A 23,729-nucleotide genomic window follows, 5' to 3' on the forward strand; every position below is an offset into this window, starting at 1 on the left:
TAACAGCCGCTGCTGTCCCAGGGCTCGTCGTGGCTGGAGGGCTGGGGACAGAGCACCCCTGGGCTCTGGTGACTCCTGAGGGCTTCCCTGATTTTGGGGAGAGGGTTTGGCTCTTCCGCCTCTTCATGGCTGTCAGTTGGAGAAGGTGGAGCTCCCTGCAGAGATGCAGAGCATTTGGTGTGGGGTTTTTTGGTGTCTTTGGGATATTTTTAATCACTAAATGCAAGCCCAGTTGCTAGGTGCTCAGCCTAAACTGAGGGGATGGGCCATCTCCTGTTGCGCAGAGCTGTAAATCTGCCTCGGACCTGTCCTGTGGGCACTGCGGTTGTTCCAGCAATGGGCTTTTCCCTTTGGAAATATTTTCAAGCCTAACCCAGCCGAGGCACAGGAGGGCTTCATCTTTCCACCACCGATGGCCCGTGGGAAGAGCTGGTCTGTGCTCGTGGTTAACGAGGCTGTCCCGCTAACGCAGCGAGCGAGGGCTGGTGCTCGTGGGGCTGGCTGGAGCACAAAGCCTGCCCTTGCGTTTGGTCTGTGGGTGGAAGTTGAGGCTGAAAAAACAAACTGACGTGTCAAGTGTGGAGTGTATGGTGTGAGTCAGCACATGCTGACCTCTGCTCCCTCCTCTGTAGCTGCCACGTCTTCCCCGCGTATTTGGGACGCTCGTTATAGTCTTTCCTGGTCCATGGTCCCTGCGCCCCAAAAAGAGCCGTCTGTGATCCTCTGAGCCCATGCCTGGTGCGTGTGGGCATCGAGCAAGAAGGACCTTGTAGCAGGGGGGCTTGATGCCTCGTGGGGTGACGTATTCGGAGCGTTCCTGGGTGAGGCTTCCTTTCCAGCTTCGGCTTGCGTCCCTTCCTTTGCAGTTATGCTCTGTCATCTGCACAGCCTTGTCGTTTGACTCGTGCTTGGCCTGGGCTACTGAGAGGGTGAGAAATAACTGTAAAGTCCAAATGAAGACAGACCCATGCTCCATCTTCTTTTCTGTCCCCTACCCTGCACTGACTCTGAGGGCTTTGCCAGCCCCTTGTATCCAAATAAAAAAAATTGCCTCTTTGTTTCCAAGAGCCCAGGAAAGCAGGCTGGAGTGTGGTTTCAGCCCTGCATGGTAGCACAGGTACTGACGAGAGGAGGCAGGAGGTAACTTGTGGGGTTTTGCCTTTAGGGGCTGCTAGAAGCTGGTGAAGAGCAGCCGTGCTTACAGCGTCAGGGAATTACCGCAGCGTGAGTTTGTTTGTGGGCACGTAAGAGTTGTGTGTGCACGTGGGACAGAGGAAAGACTGCACGTGGGGCTTTAATTTCACTGTTTTCCTGTTTTCTGCTGCCTTAGTGCAGATCTCTCCAGATGCTCCACCAGAAGCATCTTTTGGGAGGAACTGGGAGCCTTTTGCTGTTGCCAAGGGTGGGCAGGTTGCACGATCAAGCCAGGCTGCTGTGAGGAGAGCTTTTGGCTGATTGAGTATTAATTAGTTTTGGAGTGAAATACGAGGAATGCAAAATACTATTTTAAGCTTCAGCTTGGCTGAGGGAAGGAAGGAAGGAAATGAGACCCTGGGGATTAATGAAATGATTTCACTGATGTTTTTGTGGGGCAATAAGCCTGAAGTCAGAGTGCTTTTGACTCCCTGTACTCAGTTGAGGTCATAGACTTTTGCATCTAATCCCTTCTCAGGGCACTGGCTCGGCAATTTTATGAGGCTGAGCCTCGGGCAAGCTTCCCAACAGACCCTGGCAAAGGGTCTGAGAGCGGAGCATGAAGCCCCTGGGACTGTCAGCTCTGCCACGGCCTCTCGGGCACCAAATCGGAGCCCGCTGCAGTTTGCGTGGCGTGCCTCTGCACGGCTGCCCCTGCCCGACGTGATGGGGGCTTTAACCGCACGCAGGCGAGCAGCTTGCTGTTCACCCGTGGTTGCTGGAGGATGTATATGAAGGAAGTTGGGGGTACAGAGGGGTGCTGCTCTTGTGGGCTGCTTTGGATTTTTAGCTGTGATCAGGTCATACTGAGGTTGGAAGCGGGGCCAGGGGAGCGAGGAGCTGTGAAGCCCGCATTGCGGCTGCCTGAGCTGGACAGCTTTAGAGGGTGAGTATAGCGCTGGGATTGCCAGAGCTGTCACTTCAACATCCTTCAGCAGCACTAAAGCAGCTTTGAAGAAAATCAATACCCAAGAACTCACTGGGAAAGGCCAAGTCAGGAAAAAAGGAAAAGTTGATTACAGGAAAGTGTGATATATAGGGAGGAGCGAGTCAGAAAAAGTTCAGCTACTTCAATGTCCAAGTTAAACAAGACGCATGTATTAGTGAAAATACCCCTTCCGTGGGCTCCTGCACAAACGTTGGATGTGTCAAGCCCCTGGTTCTGGCTACTACACCCAGGTGTTAGCTGAAAAATGAGGTTCTGTAGCAGCCCCAAGAGGTCATCTCCACAGCTGCAGCGGGGTGAGAGCAGGGATAGAAATTTGGGCTGGTCACATTTGTTTGGATGCCTTTCACAGCAGTGCAGTAATGTTCTGATGACCTTTGCTGGCTAATTGTGTAAATGGGCAAGTGCCGCAGAAGGCAGGTGTGAGATTTGCTGCTGATGATGTATGGGCAGGGTAGCTAGAGCTGGAAGTGAACTGTCAGGTCCTCTCCATCTTCTGGTCAAAGCAAAATCCCTCATGTCTATTGTCTAATCTCTTATCCGGTCTTGTTTTTTAAAGCCCTGTGCAACAGCGACGGAGACTATTCCCATTGCTCATAAATCTACTATCAGGAAGCTGTTTCCAAGATTAAAGCTTAAATGTTTCCCCTCTCTAGTTTCATGCCCCAGCTCCCAGTTCCCTCCCTGCTGTAATCACCAGGTCTCAGTCTCCTCCCAGCAGCTGGCGGTTCATGTGGACACACGCTGGGGTCTCCATACCCCACACCAAGACCCTGAAAGCCACCGTTGCCGTGTCTGCCCCAAGACGACCTGTGGTGGGATGCTTTGGGAATGTGGCGTGTGCTCCTCAAAATGCTTGTAAATGGCTGAGCCAGGCTTTGGGCAGGCAGTTGTGTAATGGCGTTTAAAAAAAATATCTCTTGCCGTAGTTCCCTCTTGGCTAGTTTAAAAGCTGCTCGGAGCACTGACTTAGCATTTGGCCCGTGGATGGAGTTGTTAAAGGTCAGTATTTGGGCAAAGTCTGCCTGGCTTTGGGACAAGCTGTCAGAGCACTGGAAGTAGACTGGAGTTCAGAATCTGTATCGTACCAGCTATGGCAGGGGCGATCCGGAAACTGTGAGAGTGAGCCGTGGTGGTGAGCCCTTGGACCTGCAAAATCTACGTGGTGCACGGGCAGAGATTTCTGATAGAGGGAGCGAGGGGAGGAAACGCGCAGGACATCTGGGCTCGCGTGGGAGGGAGCAGTGCGGGATCCCGAGTCGCTTGGCTGTGGCACTCAGCCCTTCATTAGCAAAGCTTGGAGAAGACCCCAAGTCTTTTCATCAGACCCTAAAATAAGACAAAGCCAAGGCACCAGTCATGGGAGGGGCTGAGTTCTTGGCAGAGGCCGCTCTGCGTGACGGAAGAGGCAGGATGTGGCCTTTCCCCAGTGCCCCTGGGCACGAGAGCGGGGGGAAGGCCCTGGTTCTCCCATTTGGGGAGCTCTGGGGGGCTTTTCGTACCAGCCTTCATCGCCCTTGACCCTGCTGTCCCCAGGGCCGTTTTGGGGCAGCTCCTTGGGTTGGTAGGGGGAGATGCTCCTGAGTGGGACCCTCCTCTGACCTCCCCCCTCCCCGGAGGTCACCCCATCGCTTTTCCATGCAGGTTGGCTGATCCTGCCCCCCCCCCCCCCTCGGCTGCATCCTCTGTTGGGACTTTAGAGGAGTCAAGGATCTGGACAGGAAGGGTGCTTGCCTTTAGCTAGCCTCTTCTAATGGCCTGTACCACCAGATAAAATCTTCTGTACATTTTTATTTTTACATGAAAAAGCAACACTGAGATTTCCTCCTGACATTTAACTCAGTCAATAAGTGACAAACCGAATAAACATTCCTGTTTCACTGGGACAAAGGCTCTGAGATCCTGCTGCGACTAAAATGTTTCATCATTTCCGAAGTGAAATGTTTTAGTTAGAAAAAAGAAATAAGAAAATTAAGAACTAAAAATGACATGTTTCAATGTTTTTCTAATTATTTTCTCAATTTTGGCTGAAGCTATTAGTCAAATTTGGCCCCACTTCACAAATAGTTTTGGAACCTTCCAAAACTTCTATTTTGGTAACTTTTCCTGTCACTGATGAATAATAGTTTGATCTCTGCCCTGCTCGCCAGCACGGTGCGTGTTCCCGTTCACCCCTAGGCGCTTTCCTTTCAGGTTTGCTGCTGGGACCTGCTTTGGCACCCCAGCACCATGACTCCCGCGGGTGCACAGCCGCCTGTCTTCCCCCAGGCAGACTGGGGCTGCCTCTACCCTTTCCCACACTGGATGTATGTCGAAATGCGCGTGTTGGGTGTTCTTGCGTGCTCAGGCCATAAGGCTCTTGCTCATCTGTCTCTCTCTCTCTTACAGGTGATGGAGCAGGATCTTTTTCGGAAGACAGATCCCGTGCTATCCTAGCAGTTGCACCCCATGACATACCTGGGCTGATCCTCTGTGCCAAGTTCTTCCCAGTCGCTGGCACAACATGTTTGTTGGATTCCAGGTGAGCAATGTTTTTTGTACCCAAAACCTGGCCGCTATGAGCGTGTTGCCTCTGCAGCTCAGCAGCAGTCCGGGAGATGAGCTGGGGAGGTTGCAAACTGAGAAACGTTGAACGAGCTGAGATCTCCGCTGTTGCCTCTGTTTGTCCTCATGCCTGCTCTGCCTGCATGAGTCAGAGGAACAACATCTGTTGATTTTTAGGGTCACAGATGGCTTTGTTTAGCTTGTTGATCGTGATAGCGTGGCCTGTGACTGACACATGGCTGCTGTCAGCAGTGGGTACTGAGGCTCAGAAACAAAAGGCTAAAGCATGTTCTTCTGTTCAGTTCTGGACCTTACCTCACCTCAACCATGGTTCACTCCACATAGTGGCCCAGAGAACTGCCCTGCTCAAGAATCATAGGATCTTTAAGGTTGGAAAAGACCTCTAAGACCAAGTCCAGCTGTCAGCCCAACACCACCATGTCTACTAAACCATGTCCCAAAGTGCCACATCTACATGTTTTTTGAACGCTTCCAGGGATGGTGACTCCACCACCTCTCTGGGCAGCCTGTTCCAATACCTGACCACTCCTTCGGTGAAGAAATTTTTCCTAATATCCAGTCTAAACCTCCCCTGATGCAACTTGAAACCATGTCCTCTTGTCCTTTTGCTAGTTATTTGGGAGAAGAGACCAACACCCCACTCACTACAACCTCCTTTGAGATAGTTGTAGAGCGATAAGGTCTCCCTTCAGCCTCCTCTTCTCCAGGCTAAACAACCCCAGTTCCCTCAGCTGGTCCTCATAAGACTTGTGCTCCCTTTACCAGCTTCGTTGCCCTTCTCTGGACGTCCTCCAGCAGCTCAATGGATGGATGTTGCTCCAGGACTGGTGGAGAGGTGGCAGAGCCTTGTCTCTCTCTTCATGCTTGTGCACTGCTCAGCCTCAGGAGGAGGGCTCTGCAGCACAGTCTAAAAACACAGTGCTTTTCAGAGCTCCTGTATGTTGAATTTTGGAGCCAATTGTTTCTTAGTGTCCTTCTGCACCCTTTTGTTCACCTTTCTTCCTGAGGCACCTGAATGAAGGGGCTGCTTTGAATTGCCTCTCTCCTGTTCATAGGAGTTTGCTGAGCCTGTAACTGCAGGACAAGCAGAGACTGCTAACGATAAGCAGGGTGGGTCACTCGTGCCATTCCCTTTACTCATTCCTCTTCAGCGTCCTGCTGGACATACAAATTTACAAGAAAAAAACCCCTGCAATTAGTTTGGGCAAAATAAAATCTCAGTGCTAGTTTTATCCCAAGCCATTCCTAGCATGTGATTTTTTGCAGACTAGAGTAGATGTATTTTTTTATTCCTCCTGACTAAAAGGTAGAGAGGACTGATGCAATGTCATCTAAACTTGGAGCAGCCTGTGCTGCAGCAGCTGATGAGGTTTTGCAAAATTAGAACCATCCCCAGTTTTCCCCTGTCTCTTGGTATGATGGTATGCCAGTTTTTCATCCTGTCTTTGCTCTGGAAGAGTCACTTAAAAAAAACCCCAAGTATTTGAGGCAGTTGCCGTTGCCTGCCTTGAGTGGGGGATAGTCCTGCGTGTGTCAAGGACCTTGCCCAGGTGTGGTGGGTCCCCTTTGTCTCAAGGGATTTGTAGCCAGACGGTTTCGGTTCTGTGCCCCGCGTAGCTCTGCTGTTCCAGGCTGCTCAGAGGTGCCTCGGGGATCACACTAGTGCAGGGACTGCAGCGTTCCTGCACCGGTTGCTTCAACTCAACTGCAGAGCACATGCTTGGCCAGTATCGCTGTAACTTAAAGGCTGGCTCAGGCCTTTTGTGTGAAAGAGGCAACCGTCCCGGTACTGCAGGCATGATCCCATGCAAATGAGTGGGAAAAGAGGCAACAGAACAGGCAGTATTGTCCCTAGAAAATCTTACTGCTTTTGAGATGGAAAGATGTCACTTCACTCTTCCTTCTCACAGCACAAGGGAGAGTGAGTGAACCAGCCTTGGTTTAGCAGTCCTAATAAATATCATATGTGAGCTTTAGGGTGCTTATGTGGGACAAACCATCCTTTCTGGCTTTTTGCTGCACTTGAACAGCTGCTGGAGGCTCTGCACATGCTGTTGGAGGGTGAAGGAATAGCAGCACTGAGAGCAGCCATTAGCTTTTTCCAAGTAGACCTTGGCAGTCCCTGAGATGTGAGAAGTCCAGAAGAAAGCAAATGGGCTTTGGCTGGGGTCTTGGAGCTGGAACGTGAGCTGCGCTACCAGAACTCACTGTACTGGTAGGGAAGCGAGGAGATTGCAATGCTTGCACTGAGCATTGACACTCCCCTTCCTGAATTGGAAAACTTCCTGCCCATTTGTTTCTCCCCCTCTACCCCCATATCCCTTCTCAGCGGGGACTAATACACTTGCTTTCTAGGCTGGCTTAGTACTGACACGAGATTGCATCTGCGTGTATCCGTATGCACGCTCCCTCCCCTTGCAGCCTTCCCCCTGCTAACGACAGTTGAATCCCTTGGCTAATTTCAGCAGCGTTTGGCAGAGAGGAAATGTCTCACAAGCACTGAATTCCTGCGAGTTTCACAGAGGCGGGTGGTTTGGTTTAGTACCCAAATTTGTGCCCCGTTTAAGGGCTGGCCGGCTGACAGAGTGGGAGCTCAGCGGCCAGACGGCACATACAGCTCCGAAGCCAGCTGCAGCATACGCAGTTCCTGCATAGCAAGGTGGGGAGCAGATACAGGGTCGTGGGGTACACTGCAGGGAAGAGTAGGGGATACCTGGGAGCGTATGAGTCTGCGCCTATGAGGTCTGGCATTACTGCAGCGCGGGGGCTATAACAGGTACGGGAAGGAACTGTGATTATTGATGTACGAGGAGAGATACAGGAGCTGTAAGGCATCAGTCCAGTCCAGCCCATGCAAAGCAGTAGAAGACAGGTTCCATGTTAAAATGTGCAAACAGCTGTGGCAACACTAAGAATATAACCTTGCTTTAAATAAATCTCCGAAAGCCAGCCTAAAGTGAGTCAGGGATAGGTAGCCAGAGCCTGTGCCTGCTGGTTTTGACCTACGAGGCAGGGTTGCTAACGCAAGCACTCAAGCGATGCAAGTCTGTCCAGCTGTGAAACTGCTGTTCCATCGAGTCGTTCAGTTTTCAGAACAGGTGAAGCTTTTTCCAAAGCTTTAATTTAAGGAATGGGGTGCCCTTTCCTGGATAAAGGTAAGATCACAGTCCCCTAAACGCTATTGAAAAGCTCGATCTCTTTCTCCCCACAAAAGCTCCGTGTTTTCCCCTCCTTTTTCCTGCCCCAGGAGGTGTTGCACACCAGGCAGCGTTTGCTGAACTTGGCTCCGGAGGGTCTATCTCCCTGCAGCTGCTTTTTCTGCTGCATCTCTGCAAATCATCAATATTCATGTGCTTCATCAGCAGAGCCTCTGAAGGGCTCTGGAAATCTGGAGCAGGATCCAGTGCTGGAAAACTCTTTCCTGTGTGGGGCCAGGGAGCAGCGGGCTATGTGTTTGCCACGAGAGGGGGTTATGAGCCCACGAGAGCCCAGGAGGAATGGGTGCTGAGGGTGCTATGGCTCGGGGCAGGGTTCCCTGATGGTCCTGGCTGGAATGGGCATCACCTTCCAGCTGCACCAAGCAGCTTTGTTGTGTGTTTTGGTCTGCTGGGGCCACCCTGGTGTGCAGTCTCGCCCTGCGGATGGGTTGCAGAAGGCACCTTTATCTCACTCTGCAGACTTTGCTGCAGCTTCATCCCATTTTCCCTGTGAAGGATGGGATGACAGTGGATTAAGATGCAATAAGGCTTGATAACTGCTGATGGATGGTTAAGCGGGATGGTGTTTCACAGGAGTTGTGGCACCTGCCGCAAGGCAAATGGTGAGACAGAAGCTGGGAGGAGCTCAGTCATCCTTGTTTGCCCACAGGGTCTTGCTCCCAGGTGACCTAGTGTGGGAGAGCTAAAGCAGAAGGTGATTTTTCTTGACTGCAATCTGGGTAAGGAATGCTCCGCACACCCTCCCTCCTCCTCTAGTCTGGTTGAGCATCACTTTCCTTGAACGTGTTTTCCCATGAGCTGCCTCCACTGCCCTGTGCCGTTCTCTCCTTTGCACTGATGCAACTATTTGCGTGATTGCAGAAAACCAGTTTGAGGAATTGATCTGGCTCAGCCTATTTATTTCCCTCCCTCTTTCCCAGGACAGGAATGTTTCCTTTGCCAGTGTTGCTCGAGCGTGTTGTGTTCTGGGGTCTCAGCTAATCTGTCTGCAGCCAACAGAACTGAAACTAAATTATCCTAGCATATTCTCTTGTAGTACCTTTTTCTGCTCTAATATAACAAGGAGTAATTTCTCCTGCTAGGTGACCTCCAAGTCATTGAGGCTGATGCAAAGAGCTTAGAGAAGTTGCTTGGTTTCAGCTTGAATACTGACTGGGAATTGAGAGGTCTGGGGTTTATTCTGTTGTTTTCTGGGTTTTCTCTGTTGCTTTCTTCCACTATTTTGCAGCCTTCATGCCCATGTGCAAACACTAAAATGCTTGAATGGTTGAATATCTTCCTTCATGGGATATTCTCCCACCATCAGAGAAGGTGGGATGGAGAACGTAGAAAAAGACACTAATTAGGAAACCTTCTTCTTTCTTTAGAGGGAAAATACTTAATATTCAGTGGACTTATAATTTTGGACTCAATTTTGTGATTTTCTGTGATATACACCTGTTATGTGCCTTTGTGAGCCCAAAGACTTTTTGGCCAACAAACCACCTCATAGCAAGGGCTAGTCCAGGGAGGACTATCAATGGGATCAAAAACCAGCCTGGCCCATGAACTTCTCATTCTGCGACAGCTCCCCTTTAAACCTCCTATTTCTTCCCGAGGCCACTGCCGATGGCCCCACTGCAGCATTAAGTGTGCACGGCGAACCGGGCTCGTTCGGAAGAACAAGGAACTTGCCACCAGACAGGGATTATTAGCCCCGATAGTGCCCAGCCTCGGTCATCAGGCAGCAGCGCAGACAGTTGTACTGAGGGGGGGAGCACAGGCATGAGATGCTCCATCAGGTGTGAAGAACCCATAGAGGCTTTTTGAGTATTCACAGTGGAACAGGAATTGGGCAGCCTTGGTTTTATTCAAAGACCTGTTTTTCCCTCCTTTGCTGCAGCCTCAGTTGTCTTTTGGCTCCTGTGTTTAATTTGCTCCTGCTCCAGAGCCTAGGTCACCTCCAACAATGCCTTACTCTGTGGCCAGGCAGTTCCTGCCACAGCAAGGTCCTGGTCTCATTTTGGAGGTGAGGACACTAATTTGGTATTTTCCCTTCCCACTCCATGGCTTTTTGCTCAGGATTTGAAGCCTTGGGAATGGTAGAGGTTCTGGGTCAGTGCACTCAGGCCGGGTACATGCTGTGCAGTTGCAGTATTTGCAGTTGAATTCTTCTGTGAAGTATCCTTTGTGGTCCATCTGCTGCACAGAGATGAGTAATAGTCCCCAGTCCCCATCCATCAAACATAATTAGGTTCATTTCCTAACGAGCCCTTGGACTGCTCAAGTGGGAGCTGAGAGGAAGACGGAGTGCCTTGTCAACGGGTGTTACTTCCAGGAAAGAGAAGAACCAACAGCATCTTCCTCAGTGCTGGGGCTGGCTCCCGGGGCAGGTTGCAAAATCCCACTTCCTGGACCAACAAACATCAGGAGCTCAAACATCTGCTCAAAAAGGAGAAAAGCCCCAAGTGATGTAAAACCTTCAGAATCAGGATGAAATCAGGTACTCGCTGACGCTTCGTGCTCTTCTGTGCCCACGTGCTCAGTGTTGTGGTCCTGACAGTGACCTGGATTCCTGCCTCTGCCTCCCGTACCCTGGGGGATCCTGGGCAACTCTTAGAATGTTTTTCCCTGAAGTGACTAGGGTTTATTTTTCCCTAAGAAAGGATTTGTTTTTTAGAAGATATCAATTAAAATAGAATCTGGATCTGTTCCAGAGAGGGTGTTGGTTGGATGAGTGTCTCGATTTATTTATTTTATTAGTTTTTGTTGGTTTTTTACACTGTTGACACATCCATTAGGCCACATACCAAGGAGAATGTGGAGGGGAGGGGTTAGGCTAAAGCAACTGTGTCTTTTGAAATGTCCATTAATCTCCATTTATACAAGGAAATTTTTTTTCCAAAGGTTGCAATTAAAACATGTTCCAGTTGACCTGGTAAGTTGTCCTCCACTCTCTGCACCTTGACAAAATGCCCTGAATTTTACTTTTCCTGTGATTTGGGGTTTGGTGAGTTGTTGGGGTTTTTTTTTTACATTAGAGACCTTGAAACATCTTGCAGGGTGACAATTGTGTCCCTTCATGAGTGGACATGTGGTAGCTCAGTACTGTTAAGGTCTCTGCGTGTTCTCTACATGTGCTTCAGATCTGAAGTCTTTTGTCTCTCGTTCATCACCATCACGTCCTGGCCAAGGCTCGTCCCCTAATGCACATACCGTGTTCTCACTGAGCAGGTCCATACAGGCTCTGCAGAATATACCCTTTTTGGAATAAAGTTTTTGCTGAACTGCACGGAAGCCAAAGGGAATTGTTTTGCTGGTTTAGCTTGCTGAAATGGTTCGGCACAGGGTGTGATGAGTGCGTGGGCCAGGGCGGATGTTCAGCCAAGAGGGCAGGGCTGGGGCAGCCAGCGGTTGCGCTGGTTTAGGGTTCTGTGGAATCGATGCTGTAGCTGCTCGGGTTTGAGCACCCTGCTTTGACCTCCCTCGGTGCCCAAACGAGTCAATGCCGCATGTGGCATAAGAACCAAGGAGTCCTGGTCCTTCAGGTGTTGCTTTTTTTTCTTAGGACAAGTTATTAGCGAGCCTGACTTTCTTCTTTGGCTTTGCTGTCTTGGGACTCTGGCTGGCAAGCATAATTAACAAGGGCCGGGGTTTGTAATTCCTGGCACAGGAACGGCATTAATGGATTTGTTCAGTTCCCTTTTATCAGCCTTTCCAGCCTGCCTCTTATCTCATTACTTTGGGGAGGGCTGAGGTGGGATTAAAAGAATGCGAAGGCCTGATAAATGGAGATAGAAACCTAAGAGCTGGGGCAGATCAATACAGGTCCATCATGAAGACTTGCGGAGAGCTTGCAGGGCTGACTAATTGAATGGGCCCAAGCCCCAGGGAACGGTGGGGCCATGGGACGGTGCTGGAGCCCAGGGACCCCAAAGGAATATGTCACAGCAGTCATGAAGCCTGTTGGGCTGGGTGAAAGCGCAGCACATGTGAAGGCATCTGGCACTTCGCTTCCTGCAAATCAATCCTGTGCTTCTGTTTTCCTGACTCAGCACTTTGCCGTAGTGCTGATTAGCATCTTGGCTGGATGAAACTTTCCCAGGCTTCACAGCACTGCAAAGAGTTACTGGTGCCTCCTGCATCTAAAGAAACCACTTATGTTGTTTGTGCTCTTCTCCGCCCAGAGGTGAACCGTGATATGTGGAACGTATTAGTCACTGTCTGCAGAGGGCTCTGGATGGAGCTGGGATCGGGAGGAAAGGGAGGCAAATGGAGTGCCGCTGTTTGGTGTGGGGATAAGGATGCAGAGTTTGGAAACTCCAGCACCCCAAGCCATCTCACGCACCTGAGGTTGCCGAGGGAGTGGAGAACAGGTCTTGTGGGAGCAGGTTTCTCTGCACCTGGAGCAATACCATGAGAGTGACCTTCGTCCTGCAAGCCGGTGCCTCCTTAGGTGTCCTTCTTTTGTCTTATCCTCACAGGCTGAAGGGGAGTATGTGCTTATGGTGGGGTCTGTAGGCAGCCTTGTTGTCTTCCTGTTCAGATGGAGGCCAGGAGGAAGTCTCCCTGTTCAGCACAGAGCCACCGGCCTGCCCACGTTGTGGTTTTGGGAATTTTGCTTCAGCAGCCGGGTTCTAGCCTGGCCACTGATATGAAAACTGGCTTGTTGTCTACGAGCAGGAGAGGGCTGGAGGGTCCTTTCCCTGCAGGACTGCTCTCTGTCTTGCCTTGCTGGGTTCGTGAGGCTCCTAGCCTGTAGAAAGGTGGGGAAGGGGGAGTTCTGTCTTCCCTCCATGCCTGCTGGGATCAACGTGGCGAGGACTTTGTGGTGGATGTGGACACTGAGTAATTTCATGTGATGGTGCTACGTTCCAGGTGAGCTTTGACACAAATTCAGCCAGGAATCAAGACCCAGCTTCTGAAATTGGCTCCTGGGGCATAGCCCTTGTCCCTGTCTTCCTTTAAACCAGTTCCTTCACTTCTGCTTGGAAGCTCTGAAAAACATCCCAGGACTCTCCTGTGGACCCCTCTTTTTGACGCCAGCTCTGCCATCCCTCACTCGTTTCACACACTTTCTCAGGCTTCTGCTCCCCATGCATCTCCAGCAAGAACCTGGGAAGAGCTTTCTCTTCACCTGGCACTGGTCACAGATCTCCGCTCAGTCTCTCTCTCCTCCCTGCTGTCTTTCCCTTCCCCTGATTCCCTCCTTTAATTTGCCTTTGCTTATTTTGAATACAAAGCTCCTCCATCAGAGTGTTTATAGTTTGTAAAGCCTTGGGCCCATTGCTTATTCTCCTCCTTATATCCCTACTTAACCGCCTTGGCTCCCTGTGCCCTTTCTCTGCTTCCAAAGTATCCAGGATGAATCACAGTCCCTGTCCCCAGCTGTCTGCCGCATAGTTCCCATATCCCAGCAACCCAGTTCCCAGACACTGCAGCAGTTCAGTCACAAAGTCCTCCTCTTTCTCATCCCTTAAAAATTGCTTTCTCTGGAGTCAGCAGCAGACATCTTTGCCTCTCTCCCGAGCTAGGAGCAGCCTTGAGTGAGATCTCTGTCATCTGCACGATGCCCAGGACATACCCAGCGTGGGCTGGATGAATGGTGCTGGCATCCCCTCGCCCAGCCGGTGCTCAGAGCATCCCCACCTGCCTCGGAAGCTGCGGAGTCGGTGCTGGCTGGCACATGCTGGCAATGGGCTTATCTCCCTGGCACCAAGTAAATGTCATCAGCTTGCTTCGTATCCACTTTTCCATATCAGCTTTTGTCATGGTTTCCCTTCGTCTCTTCCCAAAATAGGCTGGTCTGCTCGAAAGCACAAATGCCCTGGTTCCCATCTTTGCAAGGGTGTGGTGAGGAATGAGCGTTGGCCGAATCCCAGCTCTGTTCCCCTCCAAGAGCTCCTGGATCAGGATTTTTTTTTTTTAAGTGAACTGAATTTTCAAGCCACGTTTTGTGTCCAAACAAGCAAAGTGAAGCCGATGTGGGGACCGAAGCAATTAGGGAGCAAGCGTACAGTGCCCGGAAGACGAGCGGGACAAGGATGTGGGATGCTTTGATCCGAGACTGAGCCAGAGCAAATCACGGAGCCTGGTGTCGGGAAGACAGACCCACGTCCTCGAGTGAGGGCTGGCAGAGAGGAGGAGCAGCAGAGCCGTGCGGTTAGCCCGTCGGAGCAGGGCTGGAGCTGCAAGGAGCCAGGGATGCAGATGTGCCAAGGCGACGCTGCGGAGCAGGGGTGAGGCCAGCCAAAGGGCAGGGAGCACTGAGCGTGCAAACGGCGAGGCGGGGGCCGGCGGGGGAGGCTGAGGGGGTGGCTCACAGCACCCAAGCCCTCCTTGGTCAGGGCACTGCGGTGGGACCCGAGCAGGTCCCGGTGGGTGAGGACAGCTCTGCTTTTGCTTTGGGTGGCCTCTGGATGAGAGAGCACCTCTGCCACCAAGGTGGAGCCTGGGAAGAGGGAGCTCAGGCCCGTTTGTTCCTCTCCGGAGCAGGATGCCCAGAGTTTACATTTCCAGACTCTCAAGCTTTTCCTGCCTGGGACCTGGGTCCTCCTCCCCTTCCCCAGGCAAAAGCATCTGAACTGAAATAATTCTGCAGACGGCGACCAGGACACCGCACCACTTGAAGCCCATCCTGTCAGGCCAGGGTCACCCTGGGAACCTGGGACTCCAAGCAGCCTGCAGTGTGGGTGAAGGCTGCGAAGCCAGCGGTGCGCGGCCGCGCACTGGCTCCGGATGCTTTTCCGTGGTGGAAACGTTCTCACGCACGTCAGAGCCCGCTGCTGCCGCCGTCGCTCGCCTCCGTCGAAGGGGACAGCTCGCTCCCCTGACATGTCCTCCAGAGACACGAGGTCCGGCTCGTCCCAGGCCTGCGCATGAGAAGCGGGGAGAGCAGCCGGCAGGAAAAGCGAGCCAGGCTGGCTCAAAATAGACTGCTTGTCGGAGTTTTCCACGAGACCTTTGAGACTCCTTATCTCCCTGCTGCCGTTCTGGCGCAGGACGAGTTGCAGATGGAGCAGCCTCCATGAGCAACATTACCTCGGTCACCCCAAGGCTTCCTGCCGCCGCGGCAGGACACGAGGCCGTTGTCCGACGGGATAACGGCTGCTGCAGGGTGCAGAGCGGCCTCTCGTTTAGCAGGACTAATTGGGTGGAAGCAAAACCTGCCTGGTGTCACAGGGACAGGGGATACTGAGAAGCCTGGCTTTGGTGACAGCAGCTTTAGCAGAGTTTGGGCATACAGGCTTGGTAAGCTGTTAAAAAGATGCCAGCAGTCGGAGCGTGGTCTCATACCTCTCCTGCCGTAATATCTGCCCTGCTTTCAGCAATGCAAGAGGCAGCAGGGGCAGCCCGAGCCACCCTAGGGTCTGTGATCCTCCTTCTCTGTAAAAATACGTATATTCCTGCTAGGAAGCAGGCAGAGCTGCTGCTTTGCTTGGTGGGAGGTTGCTCCCACTTGCCAGGCTCCTCCCGCACGAGCCGTGGCTTCGTGGTTCTGTGCTCAGGTGTCACAAGCCCTGGGCTTGTTTGTAGCCTCAGGGAAGGTTTGGCAGGGTGACCTCCTGGTGCTTTCCACAAGTGCTTTCCTGACCCTGTAGGATTTTCTTGTGGCCTTAATGAGACATCTGGGGGCGATTAGTTTTCTGTTTTATGACATGCCTGGCTTTTCTCATTGAATGTGGCATGGTGGGGCTGTGCTGGTTCTCCAGCCACATCTGGGAAGAAGGGAGGGAAGGCAGGAGGTGCTGAGTCAAGCTTTGCATCCATCCTTCTCCTTCCTGGTGCTGGCTGCTGCTCTGTGTCTGTACAGGGTCCGGGTTTAGACATAATCCTGCACAAACCCTGATGCACAGCGATGGAGGATCAGTCCTGCCATGACCTGTTGCTCTCCTGTAAGTCCTGAGATTAAGGTTGAGCCTGGTTCCCACCCGCAGTATCCTGGAGTTTCCTAGAGTAAGAGATTACAGACAGGATTAGATAGAAACCTTTGCTGCTGCAGTAAATCATGTTTTTCACTGCTGCCAACTATGCAGAGAGGAGAGACAGCGTAGACTGGTGTTTCCCATGGACCATGGCAGTATTGCTGACCCCAATTATTTCAAAGTGATAAATCACCACCCGTCCCTGATCTATCATAAACTACTATATTGTATTGAAAACCGAGCAGGTTAAAGAGGAAATAACGAGCATCCTTTTTACTTTTAGGGCTTTTGGGGTGATGTTCCTGAGGGCATAGAGAAAAACCTCAAGAGTGTATAAACTTCACCTAGAGGTGTGGGATCGCTCCAGGAACTGAGGCTTTGAGATTGGCACTAAAACTCATCAGACCTACAGAGTTTTGTAAGGGCTTCCGTCACCAGCGTGGACCGGCTAACGGGGACCCTCCACTGTGGCGCTTGAATGATTACTTTGGACAGAGTTCCCATCATTTTTATTTTACAGAGGGAGGAAACCGAGGCACAGAAAAGTGTTCCTTACCGCTAGAAGCAAGGATTTCTGGGGCTTCGTGTGATGTTTGGCCCATAAGGTCTCCCACCCTGACCAGTACCTATGCTGGAGAGGATGCTGGCGTTCCTGATGCAGGTGCTGGATTTGTAGCAGAGGTGAGCCCATACTTGGTGCTAGGAAAAAACAAAAGGAGAAGCTGATTAAGTAGCTGGGCAGCTACTTAATTGTGATTTTGGAAAATGAGGTTCACTTTAGACAAGTTCTTATGATCCGTCCCTTTAATAGACCAACACATGTGCAGACCTGCAGAAAACACTCTAAGAAATCTATTAGAAATCCTGCTTGGAGGAAAAGGCTATTGAGCAGTTCCACTGGGAATGGCAGGGCTTTTTTGTCTTTTATTTTCCCCTTGTAGTTCACTTAATCAGCTAATGGCTTTTGCTGACAGATATTTATCAGCCTGAACATGCTTTCCCTGCTCTTGGAAAAATAGAAGTCTTTACTCCTGACTCCAATAAAAAAATCAGCCCAATATCCCTGAACAAGCAAGTCTGAATATCAATCCTTCTCTTGGCACCTCAGCTCTGGGAGTCGTTAAGAGGAGAATGGCAAAAGCAGAAAGCAAAGCCACCCAAGGTTAGAAACACGCCTGACTATTATTATTAATTTTTTTTCAGCCAGAAATTTCGTATGTTTAATGTGCTAGCAGCTATCCCCAGGGCTGGAACCAAAGCTGCCCCAGCACGGCTCACTGCGATGTGTGAAACAGCCCCGTTCCGACACGCGAGAGGATTTGTGGAGCAAGGACCTGGCTGTGCGATGCGGCACTGGCGCTGCCGCGTCCCCGCAAACCAGTGCCGGGATCTGGCTCCAGCATCCCTCACTCTGTTGCCTATCAGCAGTCATTTCACTGAAAAAAGAGGTCTCAGCACCCTGTTACTTGCTGACTGCTCTTGCTCTGCGTGTCTATATCTACAGAGCTAATCCTCCTCTCCTTTACACCCTGTTTGCCACCCTGTAGTGATTTACTCCTCTCTTACACCACTTTAGGATGTTGAAATCTCCTTTCAGCCCTGTCTGCAGCAAGTGAAAATCGACGGAGGCACCTCTGTTGTGATTAACCAAGTCTGGCCTTACAAAAATATCTGTTAAGCACTGCTCAGCAAAGCAGAACACCCAAGATACGTTAGATCGTGATGTTAGATTTATTATCAAGGAAACAACCCGTAACTTGTGAGATGCTGCTCTCCATCATAAATGCAGTTAGACATTCTTTCCAGGGCTAATGGGAATGAAGATTGATGTCCTTGCCTGTCCTCTCTGGTGGTGCCAGCAAATGCCGGGGTCTTCCCTTTTTTTCTTCTTGAAGCACTTCTGTTCTGAAAATTACCAAAGTGAATTTTTACAATGAGTGCCTGCTGGTTTGTGACTTTTGTACATCTAGGGAGTCCGAATAGGTTTGTAAAAGCTCTCTTGCTCTCTGTATATACGAATGTATGTATATACATATATATATTTATATTTTATATATATATGTGCATATGTGTGTGTATAGACTAAAGGAAATCAGCTCCTATTCTGCTGCTCAGGGCTGGGATCTGCATATTCTCTTTTGAGTATTTCATGCCAGATATTAGCTGTGACTTATATTTTGAATAAAAATTTTAATTAAATTGGTGTTTGTGAGCTGCTGGGGGGCTTTGGCCACTATCTTCCTCAGGAAATAAAATGACCTCATTTGGGAGAGTTGCAAGGTGAAGGAAACCAGCTTCCATCCCTGTTGGGTAGTGAGGAATACGTGGAAGAAGGCAGCATTCCCCGTGGAAAGGGAGGTTAACCAGGAAGAGGTAGCTCCAAAGCTCCTTTTCAGCGGGGATCAGAGGGATGTCCTGGACCAGGCTTTGCAGACACCTCCAGTGCACGGCGGGGCTTTGACCTCAGTCTGGTGGTTCAGTTTCTGGGAGGAAAACATCTCGCGCACAGCCCCAGCGCAGCGCTTGGGGCCTTTTGCGTGGCTAATGTAATCCAAACCATAATGAGCCCAGTAGAGGAAGAGAGCTCTTGTGTTTTCAGCCAGCTCAGAGCCATTTGCCCAGGTGCTGGGCTGAGTCTGGCCGCTGCAGAGTCTCGTGAGCTGTGCGGTGCTTGCCAGCCCTCTGCCTGGAAGCAGACAGCTCTGCAAACCTTCGTGCATTCTCATTGCTTAAAACGTAACGCGCTTCATTTGTTTCTGTCCAGGCACGAGGTTTCAGAATGTGAGAAGATTTGAGGAAAGATTTATCCTGGCTGATTGGAAGCAGGGGAAAGTTTTCCAGTCCCACGTTTCCCCACCGCCGTCAGAGCCTGCTTGAGAGGTACCTCACCATCACCGTGCTGCTGAAGATCGTCTCTTGTGCTGTGCGTAAATGGGAAAAACGTTGGCCTCGGGTGACAGCCCTGTGACCCTGGTCTGGGAACAGGTAGGAATGACTGGAACCAAGAAGGATCTCCCTGGAGATGATGATAGTCCTCTAGTAACACCCAAGTCATCACCGCGCTGTGTTTGCTGTTAAGGATGGGCAGTTGTAGCTGGACAGATAGCTCTAACGCAGATGTTTCTGTCCTAGCGATGAAACCGGGCCCTCAGTGTGGGGTGAATCAGGGAATCTCATCCGGAACTAAGCTCTGGCAATTTATACCTGCCCAGGATCTCTGCTGTTGTCCTGGGAGATGATAAAAACGATGCAGACCCTTCCAGCTCTGCTCTGCAGTGATTGCAGCCTGGCTGTAAATACGAAACAGTCCCAGCAGTGCTTCCACTTACCCAGCGTTTCTCTCTCACAGATCTCTGTGCGTTTTGCACTGGCTTGGGAGTGTTATGAACTGGGAAACCTTTAGTGATGTGTTACTCAAAACACACTGGCTTTCCCTGAAAAGTTTCAATTGTGGTTTGTGGGGTTGGGCTGAGATTATTGCATTTAAATTCAAGGCAGATTTCATTCACTCATGGGGAATGAATGCTAGATCCTTACTTCCCTGCTAGGAAATAAGCTCCGGCCGAACAGATCTGCACAGAGGCCCCGGCTTCAGGTCACCTGGCTGCTCTTGCGCTGCTCAGATAACGGCTCTGCCCCTCGGCTGGGTGGCCATGTGCTCCAGAAACCTGCTGAGATGTTGACATGTTGCATTCATAGTAGCTTCTGGATGTGGGAGAAGGACAAAAGGTGAGGGAACGCAGAGCGAAGGAGAGGTTTGTCCGTTGTGCAAGTAGCCTCTGGTTTTGGCAGGGTGACAAAGGTCCATCCCTCAGCAGAGGGAACCACCACAAAGTCCTGTCCCCAGGGTCTACATGACCAACGTGAGGCCCTCGTGGCTATTTATCCATGCACTTGGACTCAGGGCCCGCCATGCAATCTAATCCTGACTTTTGTTTATTGTTTAAACTGCTGCAGCCTCAATGTATGGTGGAGGCTGAGCAAACCTCAGATCTTGTTTCAACTGAAACAGGAACCTCTGCACAGCCATTGACACCAGATGGTCTCAGCTGGGTTGAAGTCCAAGTGGATGAGGAAAAGCAGTATAAAATCCGTCATGTAGACGTGGCCTTAGAGTCTCCTAAAGGGAACAAGGGAACCTCAGGGCTTGAAGTGCTTAAAATGAGACTAGACAAACTTTTGGGGAACTCGTGGAGTGAAACCTTGCTGCTGTGGCCCTGGAGTTTGCTGTTTGACAGCGATGGGGGAAGGACTTCCCCAAGTTGCTCTGCAGTTACACCAGTAAAATGTCCAGGAGAGCTGATGTTTGCTCCTGACCTTCACAAACACACCAGGAGGTCTGTGCTCTCTCGTTGCTTATCTTTCCTGACGAGAGGAGAAAGTGGACCCATCTTTCACCGGGGGGTGTGTGCAGCACTTTGCATGCTGCGGCTTTGAGCTCACTTGGGACCGTCACGCTGTGAAATGGAAGCAGAGAACGGGAGAGTCGCTGGGCACGCCTGGGCACAGGCGAGGAGCAACGCGGGTGCCAGGCTGCCTGCAATCTCATTGCCGCAGGACTGCAAGGCAGGAGCGGGGAAAGTAGCCGTGGGGCTGGAGGTGACAGAACGCTGGGACCCTGCCACCCCTGCCTGATCCCTCTGAGCAGCAGCCCCAGGCAGCAGCAGGTCCGGAAACCCTGGCAGATGCTGTTTGTGACACCGATTAGCAAGGCTCTGAGCTGTTGTAATAGGACAGGCCCCTTGCCGGCAAGCCTTGGTGGTGATTTCTGCTTTGGTTTCTATTAACAAATCTCTGCGGTTATGTGCTCATGCTGCGCAGTGAGGGGCGGAGGGTTCAAAGCCAAGATAAATAGTCTTGGGGTCTGGCCGGGGCTCTAGGAAAACAGAGAGCGCAGCGAGTAATTTGGTTAATACGTTCAAACACAACCATTAGCCCGTCAGTGCTTCCTGTGAGGGAGGCTCAGCCGGAGAAAGCTGGACCACAGCGGGATGGGCACAACCAGCGCGGCTTTGACAAGCTGCCGTGCTGTGGTGCAAGGGCTGGCCTGGCACCGGGACGGCCGCGTGTCCCCGTGCTCTGTCCTGGAGCCAGCTGTGGTGGGGATGGGAATGCAAAATCCCTGCCCTGTCTTTGCTCCCAGGGACGCGGGTGATTCGCAGTGGCCTGGCGTATCGTGGAGGACAGAGGCTGTGCCTGTCCCTCTTCCCAGCTTCCCGCTCGCCCGTGCAGGAGAGCAACCTTGGCCACTGGAACCCAGTGGGTGGGATGGGAGAGGTCTGTCCCACTCAGGGCTGCAACTGGGTCCCTTTCACCGGCAGTGATTTGTCTTTGGCTGTGAGGGGTCTGGATCAGGCTCGTTCAGCACATCGATATCTGCGAGCTGTGATGGGGAGGGGAGCCCAGAGCTCCCACAGACATTCAAACCCTCTGCTGGGTTCTGCTTGGTGAAGGATGTTGGTTTTTCCATTGTGGCATTAATATTCCTCCTTCCCGCTTGATTTCCAGGTGTGCCAAGGTGTATTTACGCTCCCCTGGCTACATATGTAGGTACAAAACTGGATGTGAGCAGGGTCTACAGCTAAGAGTGCTCGTAGCCTTTGGCCAAACAAGCCCTGGGGCAGTTCTGGAGGTCTGGCGTTGTGGGGCTCCACTCTGCACACAAGTTCGGCCTGAAAGGTCCCAGGAAAGAGGCTGGTTTCTGTGTCCTGGTGCCCAGGCGTTCTGCGAGGCTGTGTCTTTTAGTGTGGGTCCGAGAGAGTAACAGCTCTGTCAGTCCTTGGAGCGAGAGCTTGTGATGAGTAAGAAAGCCGGATAATCTGCCATCACCTTGAGAAGCACTGCTGAGGTCTTTGGTTCCTTTGATTGTCTCCTTTTGGCAGAGGAGAGGGAATAATCCCAGAAACAGCAGGCTTCTCTGAGAATCTAGAGTCCATCCATTACAGCACCTTTTCATTACTTATTTATGCTTTTTCTTCTCTTAGCAAATGTCTTCAGCCATCCTGGTCTGTCCCGTTGACACCAGAAGAATGAGAGGGAGGGAAACCTCACAGGCAGAAGACCCTCCTGCCTGCTTGCTGCCTCTTTACTGGCTCCAGGAAGCGAGAGCAGGTGGGTGCCAGCCAGCAGCCAGCGCGGTAAGATTGGATTCTTGGGAGGCTTCTGCAGTGGCAACTGATTTTGAGGATGCCAAGACGAGTCCCTTCGACTCTGATTCCATAAAAACCAGCCGGCTTCGGCACCAAAACAGCTGCAGAGCAACTCGCCCTGCAGGTGTCCGAACAGTTCAGCTCTGAACCTCTTGGCCCTCAGCATACTGTCATCCCTCTGTCCATCAGCAGCTCCAAAATCTGTGTGCTGTGCTGCATCGCTACCTCACGTAAGGTTTGTTGCATGCCAAAGGATGCCTTTCGCTTGTAGAGCGATGCAGCCTTGTCGGGTCTCTTTCTATAAGGTCCAACCCGCAGGTGCGTGTTTGCAGCCTTGCAGGCTACCGGCGCTCGGAGGACCACACGTTGGGGAGCTGGGCTGTGTGTGCTGGAAGCCTGCTGGGCTATGGAGAGCACGGAGTCCAGCTTCAAAACACACAGAGGGAAGTATCCAGCTGGGAAAAGACAAACTCACGCTGTTGAATGTTTTAGGTCCAATTCCCCAGCTAGTGTGAGCAAACAAGCATCTGCTCACTTTAATCCCCGTCTGTACTAAGCAAGGATGTTGCCGTGTGTTGTCCAAACAGGGTTTTTGCAAAGGAAGGAAAGTAAAACCCAAGATAAATCTATCACTAATGGTGAATCCTCTGAGAAAGCCAAACACCACTCCAGGAGCTGCAGTGGCAGTGAGATTTGGGGAGTGTCTCCCAGCTGCAGGCTCAGGAGCACCCTCAGCTCCAGCGTTACCGCATCCTGCCCGCACACGGCGTCTCCAAATTGGCCAGATACCGACTGCTGTGGATGTGTGAGCAGCCAGGTCCTACCCACGCTGCAGGCTTCCCCCAGCTGCACCCAGGGCTTTGCTTCTGCCTTTCTCATCTGCATCTTCCAGTCCCCGAGCCCCGTCCCGGCATCCAGACCGCCACACTCCAGGGTGGCTGCCAAAAGGGATAGAGAACAGAAGTAAAAAGGTAGTCTGGCTCATCACAAACTGTAAGTAGCCAAGCCACCACCTGCGGCGGATCACGGGCTTGTATTAGATCCATCTCCATGGAGATTAAACCCTGCTGCCACTCCAGAGGATCAGCGGGAGAGCTCTGCTGACGGCGGGGCGCACGAGGATAAGAGGAAGTTTTGCTCGTGCTGCCTGCCAAGTCTAATCGGGATCTTTCCTCACCAGCTTCTATCTGTTGGCGTCTCTCCGGGAGCAGACAGACCTGTTCTTCCTCCTGTGCCCCAGGGAGCAAGAAACATTTCACGAGTCTCCTACGCTGATTTTTAGAGAGTAAAGCAAACCTGTGACAGTGAGTTCCAGTTCCCTGGAGAGGAGGAGGTGTTGGGAGCAGCTCGGTGCCCACCTGGAGCTCACAGAAGCACCGCTTGGCTTGGTTGTCTGCGCCCGAAGCAGCAGGATGCAGCCACCCTCGCATCTCTAGTCCAGCCTGGTGGTCCCTCCCCCGTGTTTCTACCTTGCATGGTTTTCTCTGCTCTTTCCCTAGCCACGACAGCAGAGGATTTCCCTTGTATTTTGCCTGGTGAACTTGCCTGGGGCTGCAGCAGGTTTTCCAGCTGCAAAACACAATAAATTACGGGCGAGCGAGGCTGCCTCCCAGCCGCACGGAGAGGGCTCTAAATCCGGGATCACTTAGCTGTTGCACGGTAGCTCCAGTAGAAGTGATATGTGGATTAAATTTCCAGGAACTGGTGGGGCCCGACTCAGTTTTGAGCCACCAATTCACCCTATTAAAAATAA

The 23,729-nt window shown here is 51.6% G+C and overlaps 1 long non-coding RNA gene across 1 annotated transcript; it reads left to right on the forward strand.

The window, feature by feature from the left end:
- Positions 1–483: 483 nt before the first annotated feature.
- LOC129197257 (uncharacterized) lies at positions 484–23,729 on the forward strand. Its single transcript, XR_008574284.1, has 5 exons — positions 484–821; positions 4,529–4,661; positions 18,592–18,812; positions 21,812–21,938; positions 22,564–23,729. It is a non-coding gene; the product is annotated as an uncharacterized LOC129197257 (long non-coding RNA).

The sequence above is a fragment of the Grus americana genome, chromosome 28 (assembly GCF_028858705.1).
Source record: "Grus americana isolate bGruAme1 chromosome 28, bGruAme1.mat, whole genome shotgun sequence".
NCBI classification, from domain to species: Eukaryota; Metazoa; Chordata; class Aves; order Gruiformes; family Gruidae; genus Grus; species Grus americana.